Source organism: Amblyraja radiata, chromosome 23 (assembly GCF_010909765.2).
Source record: "Amblyraja radiata isolate CabotCenter1 chromosome 23, sAmbRad1.1.pri, whole genome shotgun sequence".
Classification (NCBI taxonomy): domain Eukaryota; kingdom Metazoa; phylum Chordata; class Chondrichthyes; order Rajiformes; family Rajidae; genus Amblyraja; species Amblyraja radiata.
The window spans coordinates 19,692,274-19,716,687 of NC_045978.1; the positions used below are offsets into that span (position 1 = coordinate 19,692,274).

Consider the following 24,414-nt stretch of genomic DNA (forward strand, 5'->3'; position numbering starts at 1 on the left):
CAACAGAGCCAAGATTCTCAGAAACATCTGCTTTTCAGATGTGCTTCCCCTTAATTCAGTGATGGAAGCTTTCATTATAAACATCAGTGGTAATAATTATTTGTATTCATTAAGCTATTGCCTAAATGTTTACTCTACAAGAAGCTTTGTCAATTCATCTCATCAAGTTTAAATAAATATATGCATCCCCAAGCTGGTAAATCAATAACGCATATTTTAGTGGTAAATGCCAACAACTCTGCTTTGATTGGCTGGCACTTGCTCAATCAAATGGTATTAAGTTCAGGACTTCCATACATGTGTAGTCAAAGGCAGATAGACACAGAAAGCTGGAGCAACTCAGCGGGTCAGACAGCATCTCTGGTGAAAAGGAATAGGTGACGTTTTGGGTAGAGACCCTTTTACAGACTTACCTATGCAGAAGTCTTCAAAGTGCCTACAAATAGCTTGTTCTATTCCTTTTACTATACAGATTGCCTGTTTAGTATATTTTCATATGCACCAGGGTTCAGTGAAATTCCCCATTCACATGAAAATGACAGTGTAAATAGCAAACTGACGGAAATGATAAAACATACAGAATAGTACAATCCAAAGTAGTCGAAACAATATTAAAGTGCAACAATGAAACTAATCAGTTTAGTTTAGTTTAGTTTATTATTATTACGTGTATAATGAAAAGCTTTTGTTGTGTGCTATCCAGTGAAGGAAGAGACTTTGGTACACAAAATTGCTGGGGAAACTCAGCGGGTGCAGCAGCATCTATGGAGCGAAGGAAATAGGCGACGTTTCGGGCCGAAACCCTTCTTCAGGCTGATGGGGGGTGGGGGGGGGGGTAGAAAGAAGGAAAAGGGGAGGAGGAGGAGGAGCCCTTTTGAACAAGGAAGAGACTTTGCTTGATTACAATCAAGTGCAAGAGTGTGTGGCAGCACCTCCAGCAATGTCATGTGAAAGATGTGAATGGTTGAGGAGTCAGAGGTCAGAGGTTATTGTCATATGTCCCAAACAAATCAATAGAATTCTTTTTTTTCCATATTTTTTTATTAGAAGCATATACATATCATAACCAAAACACAATTTGTTTACTAGTTACATATTAACACTGCTTCTGTTTATTTTTTATAGATTTTTTTGAAAGATAGAGCTATAGAGAGAAGGTAGAGAGAAAAAGGAAGGTAGGGAGAATGAAGGATTGTTTACAATGGGGAGAAGGAGTGATAAATTAGCCAATTTTAAAGTCATTTTTAATTGTTTCCAAGTTCGTATACCACTATATATTACCAGATTTTCACTATAAGTTTTTTATTCAATTTTGTAGGGGTTAACAAGATCGAGCCAATTTCAAAAAGTAAACAATCTTCCTTTTCCATCTTTAACCAGTTTGGTTGTTGATCCATATCTTCCAACCAGAAGTTCATATTTTTAATATTAACTGCCCAAAAATAAAATTAAAAATTTGGTAAGACTAATCCTCCATTCATCTTGGATTTACATAAATGTTTTTTACTTATTCTATGGTTCTTGTAATCCTAAATAAAACTTGTAACAATAGAATCAAGTTTAAAAAAAAAATAATTTGGGAGATATATCGGAATTGATAGAAATAAGTACAGTAATTGTGGAAGGAAAATCATTTTTATGGCATTAATTCTATCAAGCATTGAGATGAGAAGTGTTTTTCAATACTGAATATTCTTATGCAGTTTATTAATTAAAGGAGGAAAATTTAATTTAAATAAAGAAGTTATTTCTTAGTCACATTAATTCCAAGATATTTACATTTTTCATAGACTATTTTAAAAGGAGATTGTTGCAATGTATGTGGGGTTAGTTCCGTTATTGACATCATTTCACTTTTATTCCAATTAATTCTATATCCTGAGAATGAGCCAAATTGAGTTATAAGGTTCAGTAAATTTGGAATACTAGTTTCTGGGTTTGTAATGTATAGTAATACATCATCTGCATATAAAGACATTTTATTAACTGTATCTTTAGTATTATACCCATAAATTTCTGGGTGGGCTCTAACATTTTCTGCAAGTGGTTCGATAGCTATGGCGAATAATAATGGAGATAATGGGCATCCTTGTCTACAACCTTTAGACAAATTGAATTTGGGTGATAACATTTGATTTGTCAATATTCTAGCTGTTGGGTTAGTATATAGGAGTTTAACCCTTGTACAAAACTTCTCACCCAGTTGAAAAATTTCCATCACCGAAAATAGATAGGGCCATTATTCCTGATCAAATGCTTTTTCAGCATCTAACGAGATGACTGCTAAATCTACATTAGCTATTCTATTTGAATATATAATATTAAATAATCGTCTCAGATTATAAAATGAATAATGTTTTGGGATAAAACCTGTTTGATCGGGATGTATTAATTTATGAATCACTAAACTTAATCTATGGGCTAAAATTTTAGTTAATATCTTCTGATCAGTGTTTAAAAGAGCTATTGCTCTATATGAACCTGGATCCTCAAGATCCTTATCCGTTTTTGGTATAAGTGTTATTGTTGATTCGTTTAAAGTTTCTGGCAGTTTCTGTTGAGTGAAAGCATAATTATATAATGTCTGTAGATGTGGAGACGTGCAGCCCCACCCCTCTTGCGGAGATTTCACCGTGTTTTAAAATCCGGATTACAAAAACTTGGGGGGGATCCCCTGCCCCCCGGGATTTCCGCCCCTGCACCCGAACACAGGATAGATGTATTTTAGATTCAATGTCTTCATCCCGAACATATCTCCTTAAAATAAACTTATAATTATATTTAAGTTGTAGTTAAGAGAAAAGTAGAAAAAGTAGAAAAATAGATGGGTAGTGGATTGCAAAGAAAAGAAAAAAAACCCATCTACAATCAGTGTAGTTAGTGATAGCCACACTAGCGTGGCTAACCCTCTAAAGACTTCCATAGCCTTATAAAAAAAATAATACTAGCTCTGTGCTTTAATAAAAAAGAAAATTTCAATAAAAGCAATTTATAAATTGACGAGGACTGGATTATGTGCATCTCATTGAAACATAGAAGCATAGAAAATAGGTGCAGGAGGAGGCCATTCGGCCCTTCGAACCAGCACCGCCATTCATTGTGATCATGGTTGATCATCCCCAATCAATAACCAGTGCCTGCCTTCTCCCTATATCCCTTGATTCCACTAGCCCTAGAGCTATATCTAACTCGCTCTTAAATCCATCCAGTGATTTGGCCTCCACTGCCCTCTGTGGCAGGGAATTCCACAAATTCACAATTCTCTGGGTGAAAACGTTTTTTTCTCACCTCGGTCTTAAAAGGCCTCTCCTTTATTCTAAGACTGTGGCCCCTGGTTCTGGACTCGCCCAACATTGGGACCATTTTTCCTGCATCTAGCTTGTCCTGTCCTTTTATAATTGTATATGTTTCTATAAGATCCCCCCTCATACTTTTAAACTCCAGAGAATACAAGCCTAGGCTTTTCAACCTTTCCGCATATGACAGTCCCACCATCCCAGTGATCAATCTCGTGAACCTACGCTGCACGGCCTCAATCACAAGGATGTCCTTCCTCAAATTAGGAGACCAAAACTGTACACAATACTCCAGATATGGTCTTACCAGAGCCCTATACAACTGCAGAAGAACCTCTTTACTCATATACTGAAATCCTCTTGTTATGAAGGCCAACATTCCATTAGCTTTCTTCACTGCCTGCTGTACCTGCACGCCAACTTTCAGTGACTGGTGTACAAGGACACCCAGGTCTCACTGCACCTCCCCCTTACCTAACCTAACCCCATTCGGTCAACAACCAACTCTTTCACCTTTAAGGGCTAGGATCTTGATCTACTTCCTGCACTTTATCTCATCATTGTTATTGATCCAACTGACAATCAGCTCTCCATTGCTGGATGGTTCAATGAGTCTCATGTTGGAGTGGCAACTCAATGAAGCAAATTAATAGATACGGTCACTATCTGAACAGATACTGACCCAATCTGAATACAGTCCCCATCTGTTCTTCAACTCTGTGCCAGGTAGGAGTAGACAGAGTGGGGAGTCGTGTCTGTTATGGTTTTAGAATGGTTCATGCTTTCTTCATTTTTGATTGGAATGAGGAACAGATCGGGTAGATGCACAGAGTCTCTTGCCCAGAGTAGGTAAATAGAGGACCAGAGGACATAGATTTAAGGTGAAGGGAAAAAGATTTAATAGGAATCTGAGGGTTACATTTTTCACTTTGGTTAACTTTGGTTGGTGTATGGAACAAGCTGCCAGATGAGGTAGTTGAGGCAGGGACTATCCCGACATTTAAGAAACAATTAGACAGGTACATGAATAGGACAGGTTTGGGGGGATATGGGCCAAACACAGGCAGGTGAGACTAGTGTAGCTGGGACGTGTTGGCCAGTGTGGGAAAGTTGGGCCGAAGGGCCTGTTTCCACGCTGTATGACTCTATGACTATGATTGTTCAGTTTGGAACTTCCCGCCTTTAAGTGCTGCTTTGATTTTTGGCTTCTGCTAGGAAGCTTTGCCTTCTTTAAAAAATGGTTAATCATATCACACCAATATCAGTTAACAATGTGGGTTAATTAGATCCCACCTTAAAGAGGAAATACGTATAGTGTTCTTAAAAATGAAATGTACAAAAACAGCATCAAATTACCATGAAATTACATGGAAAAACCTCCAGCAATGTTGAATGCTTTCCCTTTTTCAATTAATAATTTCACTATTTTGGACTTGCATGATGTCTGGTGCCATTCATGAACAATATCTTATTTTCCCCACCTTCCCCTCAGCTAACAATGAACCATTCTACATTTCCTTATTGCCATCTGCTTTGATCTGTCATCTTCACACCTTATCCTTCTATATCTCTAGACTCCCTCTCCCCTGACTCTCAGTCTGAAGAAGGGTCTTGACCCAAAACGTCAACCATTCCTTCTCTCCAGAGATGCTGCCTGTCCCGTTGAGTTATTCCAGCATTTTGTGTCTAACTTCGGTGTAAACCAGCATCTGCAGTTACTTCCTACTCATCTTGTTTTTGATATTGGATCATGTGCTGCTGAGGATCTTGCAGTATCATTTCAATGTTACGACAAACCAGTAAGACAAGCCTTCAGCATCAGATAGGGTAACACGAGGCACTGGAGAATGCAAGTGGAGAACCCATGTCTGTAAAATCCAGTCCAATAATATGGGCACCTTCTACTGAAATGAGAGTGGGCAGATTATCTTTTGAAAACTATTAGATTTATCTTGGGCCAATAAACTGCTTTGCAATGGTGAAATTGCCTCCGACCAAGGAGCATTTTAGATTGGGAAATAATGACTCTGAATGCTATTTTTTGAAAGCACGTGGTGTTAACCTTAAATATTATAAGAAAAAAATGATGATGGATAACTAATTGTAGTATCTATACAAATCGTGGAAGGGGAAACCATAAATCAGACCGAAACTAAGCCCATCATTTGGACAGAAATGATTTTCTGACAGTCCAATGATACACAAAACTGACCGATATCTATTGTCTCCCTGATATGTTTAAAAACAACTGGATATCATTTGTGAGCTGGGACCCGCTAAAGTATTTTTATGAAGTCATCAAGGAATTAATTTATATCCTGACTTAGTATGGCACTATTAAGCCAGCTTGACAATATATTTTTTTCACAAATTACCTGAACAACTGTAAAAGGAATTGTAATGCCTTAGATATTTTTATCCTTGAGATTATGAAAGAGCAGTTCCACTGGCCCTCACAGTCACAATGTAAGCATTAAAGTGTGCCGGATTCCCAATGTCACTAATACGCTTAAATACACTTTTGGAGGTGTATTTAAACAGCTGTATTCACGAACATAGACTCACATCAAGGACAATCAAAAATGACTGCAAACCCAAGTCATGTACCTGTAATGCTAGGCAAAAATTAATACTTTGAACTTCATTTGAACTTCCAATCAATTAGCTTTTTTTAAAGCGGGTTCCTAGCTTCTGTATTTTTAAATGGAATTATATTTTCTTTCAGCGTTTTTCATCTAAAATCATCCAAGGAAATCTCTGAAACAGAATTGATCACATTTCTCTCTTATTGTGTTTTTATTTGCTCAAAGAATTGATGGTGAGGAGAAAGAAAATAAGTTAGATAACTGAGCACTTAGCAACACATTAATCTATGCACAGCATAGTGTGCACATGGAGCTCAGCAGTGTGATAGAAGAAAGCAAATAACAAAAGGCTTCATGGCTCAAGGCCATGGCATAACTTAGAAATGACCGAGAGTAGGCAAATATACAAGACACAAAAGGTACTTTATAGGATAACAGCATCGTTCATCGCATAAATAACCTTGACATATATCCTGCAGCATGGACAGATGAAATGATAGATAAAGTTAAGCGATCAGTGCAAGTTGAGTTCATTGTGTTTAGTCTTCCTGGATGGCTCATAAGGGAACAAAATGATAACATTTCATGGGATGTTGATAGACCTGATTGTATCTACATTCACTCAGACCAGAGCACACCTCTCAGTAGGGTTTCATCCTCCATATCCATTTCCTCCACAGTATGAAATCATTTCAATTACAACCTCTATAAAACTTGCTTGTTAAGGGCTCTGCAAACTTTCCCACAGACTTCCATAACACTATGCGCTTTTCCTAAAGACAGAAAGAATAAAGATGAAAGCCAAAACCTGCAAGATAAAATCAGACAGATGCCAATTGTGATGTTGGCCAAAAAGAAAATAGTTATAAAACCAGAAATGTGTTTGATGACAACTATATCATTGTTTATCCAGCAAGAAAAATGGATTCAACGTTTTCCATCAAAACAGATTTGGTTTTAAAATCACAACTGAAATACCTTTCACTGACCCATGAGATGGCATTAAATGTTTAGCCCATAACCTCAGTTGTAATAAAGAATTTAGTCTTCAAATTTGCCAAACACTATACATCCATTCTGAAGTTCCAGTAAATCAACTGTTTAATTTACATTGAATTTGTAGTTAGTAGAACAAAGTATTTACACATAAATAATGAACAGAAACTTGGTAGTTAATCATTTTATAGGTGAGAAGAATGTTACAGGGCATTTAGATTCCGATTCAAAGTCATTCTCATTCAGAGTCAAATTATCATTTCAGATCAAAAGTTCCCTCCTTGCCAGAAACTTGGATGCATAATACCATTAAATTATAAGGAGTTAGATTACTAAACCACCCACCAACAACTAAGCAGCCACATTACAAACATTAGATGCATTGAAACATAACACTAATCCAGAGAAAATAAAAGGTTGCATTACACTATTAGTTACTGCTAGACACACACAATATTATGAAATTGTATTTATTTTTACATAATGAAAGCACTTGTATAATTGAAAATAAAAAAATGCAGATGCTGCAAATCTGAAATAAAATCAGAAAAAAACCTGGAAGCATGGAAAAAGTCAGACATAATCTGTGGAAAGAAAAACAGGCCTAATGTTTCAGATCGAAGATCGTTCATTTTACTTATATTTGGTTTGAATCTGAGGTAATCAGACCTGCCAAAGTAAAGTTAAATTCCTCTACTAGCTTAATGGTAAAACCTGAAGCTGCAAAGAATTTCAACTGAGTTTTCATGAGCCTAATATTAAGATAGAGAATACTGGAAATCATAACACTTTCAACAGCAGTTGCAGAGAAACAAAATGTTTCATGTTGGTGACTTTTCAGTTATTCTGTTTCTCTCTTCAGAAAGAGACAAACTCTGTTCAAAGAGACAAGCTCTTGTGAGGCATTAACATCTGATGTAAGGCCATCAACCTGAAACGCAAGGAAGGAACTGCCTGAAACTTCACCCATTCCCTCTCTCCAGAGATGCTGACTGTCCTGCTGAGTTAATCCAGCATGCCTGGACCCCGGGTTCACCATTAAATAAAGTGTCCTCAGCAGTGAATCTCTGCATTAACCAAACATAAGGGCTAAACCATTTGAAGTTTACTGTGCTGGGTTGCATGGAAATGCACTGAGTGGGATAAGTAGATGAGCATCACTAGAGGAGCACCCTATTCATGATGCTCATCTAGAGATTTCCCAATGACAACTGAAAAAAAGGCAGGCAGAAATCCAGAATTATATTTAACAATAGTTGTGAACTCTGCGAACATTTTCTTGCTTTCTCCTCAATGTTTTTAATACATAAGCTACTACAACTATCTCCCGGACACGAGGATTTAGCAGAAGTAACCAAATCACTACTAAGCACTTCCAATCGTTTTTTTCAAATAAGTATTGCGCCTTGCTTATTTACAAAATTGAATGAAATAAAAGTGTTAAAATGCTACAAATCTACTGCTGCATGTAGATAAACTCTAGAATGAGAGAAAATTCTATGGAAATTTCTAAACACCCTGAAGAAGGATCTCGACCCGAAACATCACCCATTCCTTTTATCCAGAGATGCTGCCTGTCCCGCTGAGTTATGCCCCTGTCCCACTTAGGGCACCAAGGTTTCCGTGCGGTTCCTGGAGGTTGCCGGAGGTTGCAGGTAGTGGAAGCAGGTAGGGAGACTTACAAAAACCTCCGAGAACCTCCAGGAACCGCACGGATACCTTGGGTGGGGCGCAAAGTCTCCAGAGGTTTCCGTTCAGGTTTCCTAAGTGGGACAGGGGCATTACTCCAGCATTTTGTGTCTACCCTTTCATCAATTCTGATGCAGTCGTTGATGTGAAATGTTAACTCTTTTCTCTTTCCATGGATGCTTTTCCTCCATTTATAATTTTCATTTTGTTTTTACTACTGTATTTTACTTTTTGCACTCTATAATGTAAATGCTCTTGTAAAGCACCTAAAGGTTTGCTCAGCACTGCACTTAAACGTAAAAGGTAACTTTGATTAATTCTGCTGTTTTTGCCAATGTTTATTGACTCCATCATTCAAATGTTGTAAGCCACAGTGAATTAGCCAATAAACCATACTAACTCAGCTGCAGTGGTTGCATTGCTTTGTTGTGAGACAACAAGTTCAATTCCCAGCACTGATTTAGACTAAGTTATCATCAAGTTTATATGATTTCAATAGTGCATAGTATGTCATGACAAAATAATATTCCAGTGACCTTATCCAAATGTTAATTGAGCAAGACAGCACAATAAATCACGAATTCTGTTACCCTAAGGCCCATTTAAAACATGTTAGACAATTTTTCTGAGCATATGCAGGGTAATTCATATCTGTATTTCTTAAAGAATGATGTGATCCATTTCCTGTACTGGCAACAGCTTATTTGGTCCTTCATCTCAAGAGACATGCATTTGACAGCGGTCTCTGGGAAGCAGATGAACGACTGATACCAGCTTTTATTAAATGTTACGAGTGAACTGAGTTCAGATGTTTTCAGACTACTTCGCAATAAATATTGAGTTCAGAGCATAAACTCATTTCATATCGTACTAAATTTGACTCCAGGGACTGTGGTAGTAGAAAGAGCCTGCATGTGATATATCTTTTGTGGTCTATCAGCTCCAGTAAAATGAAAGGTTTGCTGTACCATAGGTTTTAAGGGTGGGTACCTCACAAAAGCTAAGGAATGAGCAGGGGGGAGTTGTTTTGGGCCAGCTTCCCGGTGATAGAGTCATGCAGCATGGAAACAAGCCTGTCAGTCCACCAAGTGTTACTCATGCAGCCCACTTCCAAACACATGCTCCTCCAAATTTGGTTCCTACATTAAATCAACATTGAATAGGTAGACTGAATGGAAATCATTCATTTTGCCATTGACAGCTCGTACAAAAATATTGTATATCACTTGTGCTATTCAAAGGTATTTGACTTCTTTCAATGGGGAAAACCACTTTGGCTGTGGTCACTAATTTCACCTGTGCACAATTCCAAAATGCCATGAAGGCTTAAGGACACAGTACACTCAAGGAGGGAGGAATTGATTCTGCCAGGTTTTTAGGTAGCATGGGCAAGACATTGTGGAGATAATTATTTTGAAGGGCATACCTTACAAAACCTGGATGCAAAAGGCTTATTGAACTCAAACTTATTGCTAACTTCTCCTGATGTAGATCTTACATTATGCATTGCACACGACCTACCAACCTTCTCCCTCAAATCTCCCCAGCAACCATATCATCAACCTTCACTCTGCTTTCTTCTACCCCTTCTGCCATACAATGCACATCCTGTGTGTTCACTCAGATTTTCCACTACACCCCATACATAGTATTGGAGCATGGCATACACTGTTACAGCAAGTGATCCTGGTTCAATCTTGATCTCCGGTGTTATCATTGTAAAAATGTGGCTGCAAAGATTTGCAGATTGCTAGATTAGTTGAGCACTGAAAATTGCCCAACGTGTGGGCGAGTTATCACATCTAGGGGAGTGTTGATGGGAATGAGGGAAGAATGAAGTGTAGCATTTGTGTTAATGGGTGTTTGATGATAGGGAGGGACAGTGTGGGCTGAAGGGTCTGTTTCCATGACAAACTTTGGAACAATTGATGGAAGAGTTTAAATCTTTCACTGGATACCATAGATAAATAATGTATGAATAGTATGGGCAGAAGAAAGTCAAACCTCAGACACTAACATGCTGGAGCACCTACATATTTTGTTGCTTTCATTCCAAAAACAACCTATACCTTCCGCACAAGAGTTGGGATATCAGGTGGTAACTGTACAAGACTTTGGTGAGACTGCACATGGAGTGGTGTGTCCAGTTCTCATCGCCAAGTGATATGATTAATGTGCTTAAACAAGAGAGGGTGCAGAAAAGATTTACAAGGTTATGGACAGGACTGCAGGGCTTGCGTTTTAAGGAGAGATTGGATAGGCTGGGACTTTTTTCCCTGCATTGAAGGAGCCTGAGGGCTGACCTTACAGAGGTTTATAAAATTATGTGAGGCAAAGAAAAGGTGGATAATCATTGTCTTTTTCCAAGGATAGGGGTATCTATCCCGAGAGAGACAAGGTGCTGCTATTTAACTGGTCCTCTCTTGCATTTGACCTCTGTACCTTGGGCCCTGTGATACATAAATTCAAGAGGTAACAGCACTGAAACAGGCCACACAGCGCAACTCATCCATGCCAACTAAGATGCCTATCTAAGCTAGCCCCATTTGACTACATTTCGCCCATATCTTTCCCAATATTTTTCTATCCATGTAGCTATCCAAATATCTTTAAAAATGGTCATGTTATCTTCCTCTATCACTTCATTTAGCAGCTCATTCCATAAACCAACCTCTGTGTGAAAAGCTTATTCCTTCAATCTAATTGAATTATTTTCCACCTCAACTTAAACATTTCCTCTCTAGTTTAGATTCCCCAACCGTAGAAAAGGGACTGCAACTATCCACCTTGTCCATACTCCTCATAATTTCATAAACCTCTACCCCCTGAATCTCTTTCACTCCAGGTAAGAAAGTCCCAGCCGATCCAATCTATCCTTAAAACTCACATTTTCCAATTCAATCAACATTATCTTGGATCCTTTCTGCACCCACTTGCTTTGCTTCAGCACAACAGAACATAGTAGGCATTTACTACAAAACAGATCAGTGTGTCCATATACCATTATATAAATATATACACACATGAATAAATAAACTGATAAAGTGCAAATAACAGATAATGGGCTATTAATGTTCAGAGTTTTGACCGAGCCAAGTTTAATAGCCTGATGGCTGTGGGGAAGTAGCTATTCCTGAACCTGGTTGTTGCAGTCTTCAGGCTCCTGTACCTTCTACCTAAAGGTAGCAGGGAGATGAGTGTGTGGCCAGGGTGGTGTGGGTCCTTGATGATGCTGCCAGCCTTTTTGAGGCAGCGACTGCGGCAACTACTATCTTCTACCTCATTGGTGACCCACAGACTATCTTGGATCAGACTTTACTGGTTTTATCTTGCATTAAATGTTATTCCCTTTATCATGCATCTGTACACTGTGAATGGCTCGATTGTAACCATGCATTGCCTTTCCGTTGACTGGTTAGCCCACAACAAAAGCTTTTCACTGTATCTTAGTACACACGACAATAAACTAAACTGAAACTGAAAGCCTTATTGGGAATCTGTCAGTGGATTACTAGCTAAGGAAAAGTTTATGAAGGGCTTTAAATTAATGTTTAATAACCACCTCTGGTAGCTGGTATGCATAGACAGTCCTAAGCTTGCTCTTTACCGGTTTGGGTCCTCTTAAATGGAGCAGTGGCAGAAAATCATTCTCCTAGACCCCCAATCCCTATTTAAGAAAAGATAGGATAATTATTCAAGATTCTAACTCCTGATGCTATTAATTCCTGTAGGAAGCATCCACTTGATACATAATGTGAACTCAATCTGAATCATTTGAATTAACACCTCGCTCCCATTGAATCATAACTCAATATGAACCAAAAACACCAGGAGAACAGGGGAGAAATTACAGTTAATAGAAGTAACAATCATCTTGGTTAGGAATGGCCTGGGGGAGAACTTCCTGCTGTCAATTTAAGGACAGAGAAGGAAACCAACAAGACTGGCTGCTAAATGATACCAAGATATCTGAATGCAGCTGGATTGTTTCATGCCTTCTTAATATCTACACCTGGTTCTCACATTCCAAACAAATTTTTGAGAGGAAGGTCAGGACCCACCTTAAAACAGTCCATATGGTGACTCAATGCACATCTGCAAAGTTGAATAGATATTATTAGTGTACACGTCAAGACAGAAATTGACTTAAATGTAAAATGAAATCAGACATGGATTAAATTGGGTTACTGATACACTAGCATCCAAGACTAAACTTGATCAATATTGATTTTATTTTACCGATTTGATGTTCTTAATAAGCAGGAATTGTACACCATTTGTACCTGTTCACAGAAACCACTAAAAGCCTTTTTCTGTAATGTATGATCATTTTGTTGAGAAATCTAAACCGGTTGGTCCCATTAAGCGCAACAAATTGCTGTATCAGCTCTTTGTCCTATTTCCTGAAAATTCATGCTTGTTTAGATTCCACGTTTAACTTTCGCTTGCTCTAATTGTCCTGCTCCTAATAAAATGATTATTCATCTATTCACCGATAAAACAGCATGTGAAATAGTTTTTGTTACTTGGATTGATTGTAACTTTGTCTGCGTCACGATGGCCCTTTGTTAGCTCTTAGGTTTTGTTTGTAATTTTAGACATTAAAAGAATGTTCAGTTTAAAATCTGGACTTATTCTACTGTTACAAAGCTCATTGCTGAGTACGTGTTAGGAAAAAAGGACGCTTTGTTTGCTGTGTTGAACCAAAGAAATGTACAGCTGATTGTTCATCTTCAGTTTGTCATAAGATTCCTTTCTGGTGAAACATAAGCAGTCGGAGGATAAATTAACTTCTTTCAGGCGTAGCCAACCACTCCTTTTTTATCGTGGAAAACTGACCTGTTAGGTTCTCTCCAGATTGTATTAACCACTTCCTGAAACTCAGAACATTTAATAGTCACACCTGATCCACGTTAGTGCCACATAAAGAATTAGCACTGGAACAAAAACAGTTATCAACAATGCAATAAATTACACAGCATGTCTATTTCGTAAATTGGACATGGTACCTGCTGGCAATTATATTTCATCCTCATACAGACTCTGCCATTCTTGGCCAAACTGCACTATCCAATTTTCTTTATTATTTTTGTCTATTTTGGTTCAAATGTGCACAATATTAGTTGCCTTACATTGACCACTGGGAGTTGAAGCAAATGCTTTTTTAAAGTGTAATTACCTGTTGTTATTTCCTACAGGCAGCCTTCAGTCACACGCTCTTCCAACTAGCATCCTGTCCTACCGCATTTCCACATCAAATACGTGAATTTATTGATATGACAAAGATGAAAGGCATCATCTGTCACAACTTTCAGAGTCTAGAGCTTCTTTCACCCTTTCTAGTGCTGAAAATAACCAGACTTGGTCAAACAATTGAACACTTTGGGTCTGACAGGGCAAACAGATGCATTTACAGACTCACAGAATTTGTCTGTTCGTTTGCAAGTTCTCTCCATGAGCCCTCACAAGGCTCTAGTTTCCGCTGGTTGGATGGTTAATGGTCACTGAAAATTGCCCTGAATGTATCAAGAACAATGTGGGATTATTAAGCATAGGGTTAATGTAAATGTGTAATGGATGATGCAGTGGGTGTTGAAGAGCTTGTTTCTGTGATATATGAGTCTAGAACTCTTTTGACTCTAACTCAGACACAAACTCTATTAAGAAATATTAGCAGCAAATAAGCACAAAATACTCTTTAGTTTAGTTTATAGATAACTAAACCTAGACAACGGACCTAGATCTTGTTGTAAACTTAAATAATCTTCCTGTACATGGTTGATCTGGTTAGATCTTTATCATATTTTCAGATTACAGGACACCCAGCATTTTAACTATATGCTTTTCATTGTATCGGTTACACTTGACTTGAGTAGAGATCGGGAATTTGTTATGTTATCAATGATAACATAATAGGGACAACTAAATCAAATTGTTAGATAATACTGAATCAAATCTATAATTGCAACCTTCTTCGTTCCTGGGTATTTGAGTTATCGAACCGGACCGCGATGCTACTAATCAATATGCTCTCTAAGCTAAACTTTAGCTGTTGAAGTTCGTCGACACACTGATTCTCCTCCGGACATACCATATATAATAAAATAGGATCCCAGAGGTACACAAGAGGTGGGCTGTGGACGGATTTGAAAACAGGTGAAAATTTCAAGTTTGAGCACTGTTTGATTGGAGCAAAAATAGTTCACCAGCCTAAGAAAACCAAATAATGCTGTGAAGTTGTAATACAATACAATACAATACAATACAATACAATACAATATTTATTGTCATTTGAACCTCAGTGAGGCTCAAACGAAACTCTGTTGTAAATGAAACACTGTCCGTTTAATTGAGATTACATTGATATATGGGATGTGAATTCTGCTAATTTTGATTGAGAAGATTGAAAAACTTTCCAGGGTCACAATTCTTCTTCTTCTTCTTAGCCCTTTGCTCCTCTAGGGAGCATTGGCCATTGACAAATGTCCCCCACCTCACTCAGTTGTTGGCAGTTATTTTGAGATCTCCCCAGTTGAGCCCACTCTCAGACATTTCTGTCTGGACACCTCTTCTCCAGCTGTTCCTGGGGCGACCTATTTTCCTTTTTCCTTGGGGGTTCCATTTCAGGGCTTGCGGGGGATGTTTGTGACAGGTTTCCTGTGGGTGTGTCCAATTCAACTCCATTTTCTATGCTTTGCTACCTCCTCTTCCTGTCGGGAGTAGATAATGGACTGCCCGTTGACCAATTTGATCACCTGTGTGCCCATCAAGTTTCAGCCAAGCCCAGGACTAAGAGATTCTAGCGCACCATTTTGTTGGCAATTGTGGCAGCCTTGCCAGCCTGTAACATGGTTCGGATGTTCCATGTCCCCACAAGGATGGATTTATTTGTCGTCAGAAGGTGTGCCAGCTTCCCAGCGCCCTTGCGGGTTTGGATGGGAAGCGTTGTGTTCCCCATCGCTGGGGCACCTTCTTCAACCAAGTGTGTCATTTGGTTTTCATTCGTCAATGTATCTGAAACTCACATTTTTTCCTATGTGGGGTCGTTAACTCCACGCCCAACCCCCAACCTGGAGGACCAGGGACTGCTTTATCTGCCTCCTCACCCGAGACCTGTCCGGTTTGGTTGAACCTGTCAGGGATATGAAACCCCATCCGACATAGCTCTCAGGATCACTGGAGTACACAAGCCTCTCCTCCACGTCAAGGTTGCAGTCCAGGAGACGCAGGGTCACAATGTATCATTGAAAAACAGCTTCGGGATTTGTGCATTTGATTGTTTGCTGCAAAATACCCATTGTAATAGCAGTTTCAGCGGTACTCTCATATATGCTTTTGAGACCTGGACAACTGACAGCAAATAGCATCTAACCGATCCTTTCAATTCCTCCTAATCTACTAGTAGGAGAAGCAAGCTAACAATATTTTCAGTAACAAGACCAAATAAGGCACTCCTGCCCTCCTTATGGAAGTGGCTGTATTTACACATTGGACATTACTTACAAATGTCACAAAACTGAAGCGGAAAGCACTCATTCTTGATCTCAAAACACGGACTTAATTAACATAGGCAATAACAGTAAACTCATCACTTACATCTGCAAAGTTCAGGCCAATATTGTTTCTTTGGACAAAGGATGTTCAAACTATTTACAAAAGCATAAAAGGATGAGAGAACTCAAAACAAATCGGTTTGAAATGATAATTTTAGATGATTGCATTCTTGATTTTAAAGTTCTGAGCTTCAGTTTATAATTTTGAAAGAAACAAAGGTGAATTTAATTTCCAAAAGATATGTGTATGCACCTGGGTATGTGGTTTCATAAATGTGTTTATTTTATTTGCATTGAAGGTTATACAGTAAACCCTCGTTTTAGTGGTCCTCTTTATAACAGACTTCCAATATAATGGATGGAGTTGCCAATGCCTCGTCTCGCACAGTCTCCCTGGCTATTTAGAGTCCTGGCTTCCGGCCGTAGCCCAGACTCGCAAGGCACACCATTAAGCCCTTCTTCACCCACTGCACGGTCCGGTTACATGGCTGTTGTTGCGGTTCACATTGTAGACCCTGGGGACAGTGCTCTCTCGGGCCACTGCCACAACCAGTACACGCCCAGTCATCCTGGGGCTCCCTCCCATTTCACCTGCTGCTGTTTCTTGCTGTTGGCGGTGACTAGTCTGCTGCCCGCTCCCGCCTCTTTCTCCCGTCACTCGGCCTCAACAACCTCCCCCACCACCCTCCCACCACTGCCTCCTCCTCCTTCTCCTTCGGAAGCCAAACTTTTGTGCCTCATCGACTCACTTAAGCAAACTTTTTAATCTTTGGTTACCTTTTTGACATGGCATAAAACTAGAAAACAGAAGATTGTTTGAACCTATGAAGCAATTGGCAATATGTGAAACTTATAAACATGGACATAATTCTGTTTACCTGATTCTCTGACCTTGAATTTTGTTTAGTTCCATAGAAAAAATAATCTGGGTTGATGACTGTTAAGTGCTATGATTCAGCAATGTTAACAACTTTGACAAGAACTGTCAAAAATCTGTATGACCAGATGCTTTTGTTATGTTTTTAAAGGAACTGTACTTTAGACAGCCGAGGCTTTGGGCCTCAATATTGGCTTTTGGCCCATGCATTTCTGCCATCACAAGGATTTAAAAAGGGATTCTTGCAATATATATGTTTCATGTGATGTATGTCCCTACACACAATATAGACAGCACATGGCACCAGATGAAAAATGAATATCTCATATGCATGGAATATGGAACTTAAGCAGCATACTTAAGAAAACAACTGCCAGTAATGACTTTAGTTTTGCTGCTGGCACTTGGGATAACATTAAGTTACTAGTCATGGCTGGGAGGAAGGCAAATTCTACTTAACAATCAAAATAGATCAAAAGCACAAACATTTTTCCACTGGACAAAATAACAACTGAATATTTGCATTCTTAGTTTGAGATACAGCGCCACTTATCATCCTGGCCACTAACCACAAACTGACAAGCCTAATCTCAATTGTTAATTTCACATTACACAGTTCCCAATGCGCCATCACTATGGAAATTAAATTGCTATGAAACATAAATAGCAATTTAAAAAAGAAACCACAGTATCACCTTGTGTAGGAAGGAACCGCAGATGCTGTTTTAAGCCGAAGATAGACACAAAAAGCGGGAGTAACTCAGCCGGTCAGGCAGCATCTCTGGAGAAAAGGAATAGGTGACATTTTGGGTCTAAATCTTTCTTCAGACTGAGATTCGGGGGAAAGGGAAACGAGAGATATATATGGTGATTTAGAGAGATATAGAACAGATGAATGAGAGCATCGCAAAAATGTAACAATGATAAAGGAAACAGGCCATTGTTAGCTGTGGGCTCGGTGAGAATGAGGACAGACAATGAGACTCAACAAGACGACTTTGAAACTGGTACGACTTTGGTGGGTGAGGGATGAAAGTAATGGAAGAGACCTCTCCTCCAACCTCATCTACTGTATCAGTGAGACCAAATGTAGACTGGGCGATCGTTTCTCTGAACACCTTCGCTCAATCGCCTGGACCTACTTGGTCTCCCGGTTACCAAACACTTTAATTCCACTTCCCATTCCCACACTGACCTTTCTGTCCTAGGCCTCCTCCATTGTCAGAGTGAGGCCAAATGCAAATTGGAGGAACAGCATCTCATATTTTGCTTGGGCAGCTTACAACCCAGCGGTATGAATATTGATTTCTCTAACTTCAAGTGATCCTTGCATTCCTTCATCTCTATATCCACAGAACTATCCAAGAGCACAAAAAATGTATGAAGTGTACGGTGAGAACTGCAATGCCAATGAGAAATTTGGCCAGTGAGACTGTATTTGACCTCATTGTTTTTGTTTTTTGTCTTTTTACACTCTCAATTTTTTATTTTTTATTTTATATATTTTTATAAATCTGTACTTTTTATGTTATTAGCTGTATGTCCTTCCTGTTTTAAATTGTATTTTTGTTTAGACCTTTGTTTATGTGAAAAGCACTTTGGTTTGCATTCAATTGTATGAAAAGTGCTATACAAATAAAGTTATTATTAGTTATTATTATTATTAATAGTTTCTTCAATAGTTGTCTGAAAAATTGTACATTTTCCCGGATTAAGAATATTTGTCAAGCAGATTTCTGTAACTAAATAATAATAATAATAATAATAATAATAATAATAATAATAATAATAATAATAATAATAATAATAATAATAATAATAATAATTATTATTATTATTATTATTATTATTATTATTATTATTATTATTATTATTATTATTATTATTATTATTATTATTATTTAGTTACAGAAATCTGCTTGACAAATATTCTTAATCCGGGAAAATGTACAATTTTTCAGACAACTATTGAAGAAACTATTCATAAGAAATACGTCTAATAATTCAGAAAAACAAATATTCTAAGCAAGCATATTATTATTATTATTATTATTATTATTATTATTATTATTATTATTATTATTATTATTATTATTATTATTATTATTATTATTATTATTATTATTATTTAGTTACAGAAATCTGCTTGACAAATATTCTTAATCCGGGAAAATGTACAATTTTTCAGACAACTATTGAAGAAACTATTCATAAGAAATACGTCTAATAATTCAGAAAAACAAATATTCTAAGCAAGCATATTCTCATTATGGGAAGATGAATACAATTGAATTTAATTTAGTTCAGATATACCGCATGGAAACAGGCCTTTGGCCCACCAGGTCCACGCTGAGCATCGATCACCCATTCACACTAGTTCTGTTATCCCGCTTTCTCCTCCACTTCCTACACACTAGGGGCAATTTTATAGTGATCAATTAGCCTACAAACCCACGTCTTTGGGATGTGGGAGGAAACCGGAGCACCTGGAGGAAAGCCACGACTTAATGTGCAAACTTCACACAGGCAGGTCAGGATTGAAACTGGGAAAATGAACTAGCAATTATTCTTTATCCTTAGCTGTTGAATATTTATCACAATATCTGTGGCATTTCTGGCTCATTAAGATTGAAGAAATCAGATCAGGATTACAGGCAAAGCTCGTAACGAGAATCTCTCTGAGGCTTAAAAGGACTGGGTCTGTGGCTGTACTTTATGAGGCCATGATGTAGGAAGGGGGAAGAATTGGGAGGAGGAGACTCCAGATTTTGAAATTTATGAGTAAAACAAAATTCTTTAATGAATATTTGAGACCAAATCCAGCATGTGTAAAGTACATGCAACACCAATGGAAGTTGATGCAATGACATTACAATTCAATGCTTCCTTTGCAACAGGCAAACAAAACGATCCATACTACCAAACTGCTATAAATCTGGTAGATCTGATTAGGGGCGGCATGGTGGCGCAGTGGTAGAGTTGCTGCTTTACAGCCCCAGAGACCAGGGTCCGATCCTGACTATAGGTGTTGTCTGTCTGGAATTTGTACCCTCGCCCCGTGACCTGCGTGGATTTGCTCCGAGAGCTCCAGTTTCCTCCCGCACTCCAAAGACGTACATATTTGTAAGTTAATTAGCTTGGTAAAATTGTAAATTATCGCTAGAGTGTGTAAAATAGTGTTAGTGTGCGGGGTCGCTGGTTGGTGCGGACTCGGTGGGCCTAAGGGTGTGTTTCCGCCCTGTATCACTAAACTAAACTAATTCAATGGGTCAAGCAACATCTCTGGAGAACAAGGTGAGGTGACATTTTGGGTTGGGACCCTCATTCAGATTGTAAACCAGCATTTGCAGTTCCGTGTTTCTACAAATACCAGGAATTGACTTGAGTGATAGAGAGAGAACTTGTGGCCATATCCCTGCAAGAATTAAAGCATTCAAGACGTAAAAAAAAGAGAATGTGAAATTAATTTAGTGCTGTGTATGGTATACACTTTCATGAGAACGTTATGATTAACCTGCTGGTGATGTATCTTAAATAAATACATTTGGTAAGCATTTGGTAAGCACCTTGAAATACAGAGTAGATTGTGTTCAATTTCTCTAAATTTAATTTATCAATAGTGTATATAACCTTCTTTTTTGGAAAATCGAAGGTACACAAAAATGCTGGAGAAACTCAGCGGGTGCAGCAGCATCTATGGAGCGAAGGAAATAGGCAACGTTTCGGGCCGAAACCCTTCTTCAGACTGATGGGGGATGGGGGGGAAGAAAGGAAAAAGGAGGAGGAGGAGCCCGAAGGCTGGGGGATGGGAGGAGACAGCCTGAGGGCTGAGGAAGGGGAGGAGATAGCAAGGACTAACAAAATTGGGAGAATTCAATGTTCATGCCCCCAAGTGGAATATGAGGTGCTGTTCCTCCAAATTCCAGTGTTGCTCGCTCTGGCCATGGAGGAGACCCGGAACAGAGAGGTCGGATATGGAGTGGGAGGGTGAATTGAAGTGCTGAGCCACCGGGAGGTCAGGTTGGTTATTGCGGACCGAGTGGAGGTGTTCGGCGAAACAATCGCCCAGCCTCCGCTTGGTCTCACTGATATAGATCTGCTGACATCTAGAGCAGCGGATGCAATAGATGAGGTTGGAGGAGATGCAGGTGAACCTCTGTGGCACCTGGAACGAATGCTTAGGTCCTTGAATGGAGTCGAGGGGTGGGGTAAAGGGACAAGTGTTGCATCTCATGCGGTTGCAATGGAAAGTGCCCGGGGAGGGGGTGGTACGGGAGGGAAGAGAAGAATTGACAAGGGAGTTTTCTGTACCTTCTTTTATCGGTTGTTTTGCTAAATCACTGGCATCATGTAGTTTATTTCTAATTCTCTTTTAAGTGATTTAGGTATACTAGCTATTGGAAATATTCTAATATGGTGACAGGAGTAGAAATATTGGTTCTAGATTTAAGAGATAATTAAAACCATATATTAAAAATATATACTCCAATTAATACTAAAAGGGGATATAATATATCCTGCAGAACAGAACCATGCTTATGGAAATGATGAAATGTTGCAGCATTAGATAAACGCAAAACACTCTAATTCAGCTTAAATTTCAACACATTGTCCATAAACTGCCCATAATTACTTTTTTTGTTCTGACTTTACCTTTCATTTACATAATAAAACCAATTATAATTTAAATATTCAATATTTTGAACAGGAATATCAAAAACTTTTCATCTCCTAATATGGACTTTTGGGATGCATCCAAAAGAGTTTTATGAATGAATCAACTTTTACTGCTGCTGTCATTCAATAAAGCTGAAATCAGATGGACGAGATTGGAACACAAGAATATCAAATGCACTCATGATCTCCATTCTAAATTTCTCCATCTCTGTATAAACACCATCTTCGTAAGTTCATAAATTCTAGGAGCAGAATTAGGCCATTCGGCCCATCAAGTCTTCCATTCAATCATGGCTGATCTATCTTTTCCTCTCAACCCTATTCACCTGCCTTTTCCCCATAACCCTTGACACCCTTACTAATCAAGAATTTGTGAATCTACACATTAACATCCCCTGACTCTGCTATCTTTAAGAGCCCTATCTAGCTCTCGAAAGTATCCAGAGAAACAGCCTCCACCGCCCTCTGAGGCAGAGAATTCCATAGACTCACAACTCTCTGTGTGAAAAAGTGTTTCCTCACCTCCGTTCTAAATGGCTTACCACTTATTCTTAAACTGTGGCCCCTGGTTCTGGACTCCCCCAACATCGGGAACATGTTTCCTGCCTTTAGTGTGTTCAAACCCTTAATAATCTTATATGTTTCAATAAGATCCCTTTTGCTCCAATGTTTCAATAAGGACCTCTTTGTTCCTATACTCAGCTCCTCTTGTTATGAAGGCCAACATGCCATTTGCTTTCTTCACTGCCTGCTGTACCTGCATGTTTACTTTACTTGACTGATGAACAAGGAAGCCCCAGATCCCGCTGTACTACCCCTTTTCCCAACTTGACACCATTTATATAATAATCTGCCTTCATGTTTTTGCTACCAAAGTGGATAACCTCACATTTATCCACATTAAACTGCATCTGCCATGCATCTGCCCACTCACCCAACCTGTCCAAGTCACCCTGCATTCTCATAGCATCCTCCTCACAGTTCACACTGCCACGCAGCTTTGTGTCATCTGTAAATTTGCTAATGTTACTATGAATCTCTTCATCTAAATCATTGATGTATATTGTAAATTGCTGCGGTCCCAGCACCGAGCCTTGCGGTACCTCACTGGTCATTTTATTGTTTCAATTCCTGGGTACATTTTCGTTTTATGCCACTTAAGATTTCAGATTGGACCATTTTTTGTCCAGCGAGATTGAACATATAGGAATCTATTATTAAAGAATATTAAATACTACAATAACAATACTGTAACAAAACGGTATAGCGAACTGCGAAAGTTGTACTGGAGTGATCAGTAGGCATGATGTGAAACAAAGTCATGTTTTAGTTTAGTATTCAATTCAATTCAATTCAATTCAATTCAACTTTAATGTCATTGCACAAATACTGAGTATGGGTACAACAAAATGCAGTTTTGCGTCAGTCCGTAGTACAGGTGCACAACCTTTTATCCGAAAGCCTTGGGACCAGACACTTTTCGTAATTCAGAATTTGTCGGTCTTCGGAATGGAAATTTTTTAGCGTAGATTTTAATGGCTGGCTCAGTGGTAGAGTGCTCGGCTCATATCCGCAAGGTCGCGAGTTTGCGCCTTGATCCTGACAGTTACTCGATCGCGAGTTTGAGTCTTCAATGTCGTTTTTTCTTGCAGAATAAATGTTTGTATGAAATACAGTGTAGGAGAAGTGTACTTACTGTGTGGGCAGAACTTTGGAAGTGATTGCCCACCAGTCTAAAAAGCCGCTGTGTCTCCCTGTCCCTGGGATAGCAGGGGGCGATCAAACAGCACAATACCCCCCTCCCCCTCCAACTCCAGAGGAATCCGCTCCCCGATGGGCCGCTACCAAAGATCATAGAGGAGCTCCTCTATGATCTTTGGCCGCTACAGCGACAAGTGGCAGTTCGCCCACAGCCCGAGCTGCGCCCCCTCATCCGCCACCCCAAGAACAAGACGTACCTTGCACACCATCAGCTTCTGCCCCTACGTGTTCCTCTGGAGTTGGAGCGGGGCTGGGCTGGAGTTGCTGCTGGCTGTGGGTCTCTGGGATCTCCGTGCTTGCAGTGGGCCTGGGGGTCGGTGGGCGGCGGTGGGAGCTGTGGACCTACGGAGCTACCTCCGTGGAGCTAGCCAGCTTCGGAGCGTGGAGAGCTGCGGTGGCGAGCTGCTGCGACCCGACTCCGGTGGATGGTGACACCGGGAGCTCGCGGGTCTCCGGTGGGAGACTGCTTTGCGGGGCACCGGAAACGGCGACTTCTCCCGCCCGAATTACTGGGTTGAGAGCAAACATCATAGAGGTTGAGAGTGACCTGGAGGGGGGCCTTACAACGCCCGGAGCGGCTGTAAATTGCCGCGGACTTGCGAGCGCCCGCCGGGGGCTCCAACATCAAGACCGGGGCAGGGCCCTACATCTCCCGCCGTGGCTTTGAGTGGCCGCTCCCTGATGGGCCCCTACGACGCCCCGAGCTGCGCCCCGTCATCCGCAACCCAGGTTCCTCTGTAGTTGGAGTGGGGCTGGGCTGGGCTGCTGTTGGCTGTGGGTCTCTGGGATCTCCGTGCTTGCGGTGGGCCTGGTGGTCGGTGTCCAATTGGTCCTGACACAGTCCTGCTGCAATCGCCGACGTGAAGACAGTGCAAAGCCCCCGCGCCGGTGCAATGGGCGGGGAGCTGGAGAGGAGAGGGAAGGGGTCACACACATGGCCGGGAAGCAGAGGGGTGTAGGTGGGGTGATACTGAAGCGAG

At 39.7% G+C, this 24,414-nt stretch overlaps 1 long non-coding RNA gene across 1 annotated transcript; it reads left to right on the forward strand.

The window, feature by feature from the left end:
* The first annotated feature begins 1,047 nt into the window (after positions 1–1,047).
* LOC116986099 lies at positions 1,048–18,043 on the forward strand. The gene is made up of 3 exons (XR_004415414.1): positions 1,048–1,157; positions 6,382–6,386; positions 18,033–18,043. It is a non-coding gene; the product is annotated as an uncharacterized LOC116986099 (long non-coding RNA).
* Positions 18,044–24,414: the final 6,371 nt, after the last annotated feature.